This window comes from Dendrobates tinctorius, unplaced genomic scaffold, assembly GCF_039654945.1.
Source record: "Dendrobates tinctorius isolate UK_male_01 unplaced genomic scaffold, ASM3965494v1 ptg000074l, whole genome shotgun sequence".
In the NCBI taxonomy this organism is placed as follows: domain Eukaryota; kingdom Metazoa; phylum Chordata; class Amphibia; order Anura; family Dendrobatidae; genus Dendrobates; species Dendrobates tinctorius.
The window spans coordinates 12273129-12279128 of record NW_027361742.1 but is presented as its reverse complement, the minus strand read 5'-3'; positions in this window follow the sequence as shown (position 1 = coordinate 12279128).

Here is a 6000-nt window from a genome sequence, read left to right as displayed (position 1 = left end):
CGGCACTCGCACGGTGTCATGCGCTAGGTGGTGACCCCGGCCATGGGGGGAGGAGGCAGCAAAGTTAGGGAGTTTTAGAAAGTGGCATATGTTGATGTTGGACTTTCAGCTGATGCAAAAGGTGAAATAGGTCAAGTCCCAGGAAGAGGTGGACCAAAGCAAGCCATTTTTCTGTCACCCTATGTGTCATCAGGGGAAGGTGGGACAAAATCCTTGGAAACCCATGCGTGGTTCATTTTAATGAAGGTTAGATCATCCACATTTTGGGTTGACAGACGGGTCCTTTTTTCTGTCAGGATTGATCCAGCTGCACTGAAGACTCTTTCCGATAGCACACTTGCAGCTGGGCAAGCGAGCTCCTGTAAGGCATATTGGGCCAATTCAGGCCAGGTGTCCAGTTTAGCGGCCCAATAGTCAAAGGGGAATGACCTGTGTGGGAGAACATCGATATGGGAGGAAAAGTAGTTTGTAACCATAGTTGACAACTAGAGTTGAGCGACTTTTGTTTTTTTAGGGTCGCGTTTCGTTTCGTGAAACCCGACTTTTCCAAAAGTCGGGTCGAGCAAGATCGTCCGATTATAGGGAAAAGTCGGGGTCGTCCCGAAACACGAAACCCAATGTAAGTCAATGGGGAATAAAAGTCGGCAGTGAGAGGAGGACAGGAAACACACCTACAGTGCCCATTTGAATGCCAAAAGCATCAATTCTTCTTACTTAAGCTTGTCAACCTTAATTAACTTCATAATACAAGTTACGCACTGAAAAATGGGGGTTATTTGGCTAAAGTTGTGGGGGGGGAGGGCTGGCTGCAGGTTTTCATGTGCCCTGGGCGAAAGAGCGCCCCTTTAACACATACCACAACTCATCATGCTCCGATACGGCAGAGAAATAGCGGTATAGTACAATGAAAAATACCTCACTTTTTACATCTCATGACGAGGCCCATCTATTTCTCCATACAAAATCATTAGTCCCATATAATGTTTGAAACAGTATATGATGAGCTCCACATAATGCTACAGTATATGTTGGTCCCCATGGATGAAGCTCCACTGTCTTATGGGCCCAAATAATGCTCCAAACATAATGGGCCCCATTTCTAATGCTCTAGTGTATAATGGGCCCTGTAAATGCTGCTCCAGTGTCTGATGTCCACCTTTGGAATGTTCCAGTGTATGGTGGGCAGCATCTATCATTCTCCAGAGTATAGTGCTCCCCAAAAATTGCTGTCCCAACATTGAAAACAATCAAATAAGTCTCCTCGCTAGGGAATCCCTGTACTTGTCTGGACAGGTGCTGTAGCTTGCTTAACAGCTCGCCAGCCGTTCTCACGCCCAGTATGGATTGCACGTGATTGTACAAAGGTTAGAAAGGGTACCGTATCCCTGGATAACATGTATGGATAGCGTACACATTCAAAATATATGTCTATACAGCATGAGGCAGGCTCAGACGGTGTTAGGCCCAGTATGGATTGCACGTCATTGCACAAAGGTTAGAAAGGGTACCGTATCCCCAGATAACATGTATGAATAGCGTACACATTCAAAATATATGTCTATACAGCATGAGGCAGGCTCAGACGGTGTTAGGCCCAGTATGGATTGCACATCATTGCACAAAGGTTAGAAAGGGTACCGTATCCCCGGATAACATGTATGGATAGCGTACACATTCAAAATATATGTCTATACAGCATGAGGCAGGCTCAGACGGTGTTAGGCCCAGTATGGATTGCACGTCATTGCACAAAGGTTAGAAGGGGTACCGTATCCCCGGATAACATGTATGGATAGCGTACACATTCAAAATATATGTCTATACAGCATGAGGCAGGCTCAGACGGTGTTAGGCCCAGTATGGATTGCACGTCATTGCACAAAGGTTAGAAAGGGTACCGTATCCCCGGATAACATGTATGGATAGCGTACACATTCAAAATATATGTCTATACAGCATGAGGCAGGCTCAGACGGTGTTAGGCCCAGTATGGATTGCACGTCATTGCACAAAGGTTAGAAAGGGTACCGTATCCCTGGATAACATGTATGGATAGCGTACACATTCAAAATATATGTCTCAGGAGGCAGGCTCAGATGGTGTCAGGCACAGTATGGATTTGACGGCCCAGATTACACAGCGGAGGAGCAGGGAGAGGTAAAGATTGCAAATGCTGGGGCCCTGGCCAAGCAAGGGGGGCCCACTCGTGGGCGTCGGTACTGGCACTGGGCCCCTCATAGTACAGCGGTGTGTCTGACGGCGGGTGTGCACCACCACCGTCAGAGACACTTGATTGCACTATGAGGGACCCTGTGCCAGTGCCCGCGCCCAAGAGTCGGCCTACCCACCTGTCCAGGGCAACGGCACTCGCACGGTGTCATGCGGTAGGTGGTGACCCCGGCCATGGGGGGGGAGGCAGCACAGTTATGGAGTTTTAGAAAGTGGCATATGTTGATGTTGGACATTCAGCTGATGCAAAAGGCGAAATAGGTGAAGTACCAGGAAGAGGTGGACCAAAGCAAGCCATTTTTCTGTCACCCTATGTGTCATCAGGGGAAGGTGGGACAAAATCCTTGGAAACCCATGCGTGGTTCATTTTAATGAAGGTTAGATCATCCACATTTTGGGTTGACAGACGGGTCCTTTTTTCTGTCAGGATTGATCCAGCTGCACTGAAGACTCTTTCCGATAGCACACTTGCAGCTGGGCAAGCGAGCTCCTGTAAGGCATATTGGGCCAATTCAGGCCAGGTGTCCAGTTTAGCGGCCCAATAGTCAAAGGGGAATGATCTGTGTGGGAGAACATCGATATGGGAGGAAAAGTAGTTTGTAACCATAGTTGACAACTGCTGTCTCCTGTCACTTTCCATCGATGCAGTATTACCAGTTGTGTGAGCGGTATTTGAAAAATCAGTCCACAACATTGTCATGAAACCCCTGTCTCCAACGCCACTTCTGCTGTGTGCACCACGAACACCTCTGCCAAGCTGCCCCCGGCCCGTACGGCTCTTGTGAGAACCATCACCGCTGCTGTGTGCTGGGAATGCCTCAAGCAACCGATTTACCAGAGTTGCTTGTTTATTAGCCAATATTAGGTCAAGGTTCTCCTGTGGCATGATGTTTTGTAATTTGCCTTTATAGCGTGGATCCAGGATGCTGGCCAACCAGTAGTCGTCATCGTCCATCATTTTGGCAATGCGGGTGTCCCTTTTTAGGATCCGCAAGGCATAATCTGACATGTGGGCCAATGTTCCCGGTGTCAATGATGCACTGCGAGTGCTGGGTGGAGGAGCACTTTCTGGCAAATCCACATCCCTCCAGTCACGCACAAACCCTGTACCAGACCTTGCCACGCCAACATTTTCACTTGCCCCACGAGATGCATCCTCCTCCCCTAAGTAATCATCCCCATCATCCTCCTCCTCCTCCTCCTCTTCTTCCTCCACCTCGTCCAGGAGAGGTCCCTGAGCAGACAATGGCTGAATGTCATCAAGGATTCCCTCCTCCTCATCCTCCTCATCAACATTGGCTGCAGACGCCTGCTCCTTAAGGTGCGTCAAAGTTTGCATGAGCAGACGCATAAGTGGGATGCTCATGCTTAGGATGGCGTCGTCTGCGCTTACCAGCCGTGTGCATTCCTCAAAACACTGAAGGACTTTACAAAGGTCTTTCAGCTTCGACCACTGCACGCCTGTCAACTCCATGTCTGCTCTCAAAGTGCCTGGCCGTGTATCCTCCCACAAATGCATTATGGCCTGCCTCTGCTCGCACAGCCGCTCCACCATGTGCAGGGTGGAGTTCCACCTTGTTGCAATGTCGATATTGAGGCGGTGGTTAGGAAGGTGGAGCAATCGCTGCAGCTTCTGCATACGAACGGAGTGAACAGGCGACCGGCGGATGTGCGCGCACAGTCTTCGTACCTTCTGGAGCAGGGCTGTTAACTCCGGATAATTTTTGAGGAAGCACTGCACCACCAGGTTCAAGGTGTGAGCCAAGCAAGGTATGTGGCTGAGTTTTGAAAGGGCTATGGTTGCCACAAAATTACGGCCGTTATCACTAACTACCTTGCCTGCCTCAAGATGTACACTGCCCAGCCATGACTCAGTTTGTCGCTTCAAGTACTCGGCCAGCACCTCGGCGGTGTGTCTGTCGCCCAAACACATCATCTGCAACACAGCCTGCTGACACTTTCCACTAGCTGCTCGATAGGGGGACACATCGTGTGCAACAGTGGCAGCTGCAGATGGAGTGCTCGTACGACTGCGCTCTGTGGACGAGCTTTCGCTTCTGGAGGAGGAGGAGGGTCGAACGCCTACAGCCAACTGTTTCCTATACCGTGGGCTAGGCAGCACTGTCCCACCACCGATGTAACCTGTGGACCCTGCATCCACCACATTAACCCAGTGCGCAGTGATGGACACGTAACGGCCCTGGCCATGCCGACTGGACCATGCATCAGTTGTGAGGTGCACCTTTCCGCTCACTGACTGCTTGAGTGCATGGACAATGCGGTCTTTCACATGATGGTGGAGGGCTGGGATGGCTTTGCGAGAGAAGAAGTGGCGACTGGGTAGGTCATAGCGTGGTACTTCATAGGCCATGAGTTCGCGGAAAGCTGTGCTTTCCACCAACCGAAAGGGCATCATCTCAAACGAGATTAGTTTGGCAATGTGGGCGTTCAAACCCAGTGTACGCGGATGAGAGACTGAGTACTTTCTTGACCTACTCATAGTGTCTGGGAGGGTGAGCTGGACTTGAGAGCTGCATATGGTGGAAGTAGCGGTGGACAGGGCGGACTGAGAGAGGGTTGATGATGGTGATGGAGTTGGTGTTCTTTCTGATGGCCTAGAATCAGTCTTTCGTTGATATAACAGTGGGATTCCCTGACTGCTGTGGCCTTGCAACGACACCTCAACATTTGCTGCTGTGCTAACCGGTGGGCTTACAGTGGGGGAAACAATGTAGCGTTGCTGACTACCTTCGTTGTGATCAGTTGCACATGTGGCACTTGAGGTTTGGTGTTGTGTCCACGCTTGCAAGTGCATGCTGGTTAAATGTCTAAGCATGCAAATGGTATTCAAATTTTTCAGATTTTTCCCTCGGCTAAAGGTCTTTGCGCACTTCTTACAGATAACCTTGGCCTGATCATGAGGATTTTGTTCAAAAAAGTGCCACACTGCACTCTTCCTACTTTGGCAGACATTTTGCGGCCTAGCACGCTGTGATCTTTTGACCCTCTGGACAAGCTGTCCAGCAACTCTTTTGATGTTTGGAACCTGTCTTTGGAGTGCTCTGGGCCTGCCAGATAACAGCTGTTGCGATGTCGATGTCTGCTGTGGATGCTCCTCATCTGAGCTATTGGAAGCAGCACCCTCTTCCCCCAATGGATGCCAATCTGGGTCAACAACTGGGTCATCCATCACCTCCTCTTCTATGTCATGTGCACCTTCCTCTGTGTCACCGTGTATGGTGGTATAGTGTGCGGGAAGGGGCACCTGAGTCTCATCAGGGTCAGAATCTGGCTCTGTACACTGCGAGGACAATGTAGTGCTCTGAGTGAATGTACCAGCAGAATCATCCATCAGCGGCTGTGCATCAGTGCACTCCATGTCAGATTCATCTTGGCCTGGGTAATTCACCATTTCACTTGATAATCCAGGCATGGTATGTGAAAACAGCTCCATGGAGTAATCAGTAGTATGGCCTGCGTCATCCTTCAATCTTGGTTGGGGTGAAGGACACAAGGAAAGGTGTGGTTCATGAACATGAGCCTCCAATAACGACTCAGTGCTTTTACTTTTTACAACTGAAGAAGAGGAGGCGATAGAGCTGGAGGCTGAGTCAGCAATGTAAGACAAAACTTTTTCCTGATGCTCTGCCTTTAAAAGCGGTTTGCCAACTCCTAGAAAACTAAGCGTTCGAGGCCTTATGTAGCCAGACGATGATGCAGGGTCAGCACCTCCTGCATTCGGTCCTATTTTGCTCTTGCCACTACCATCAG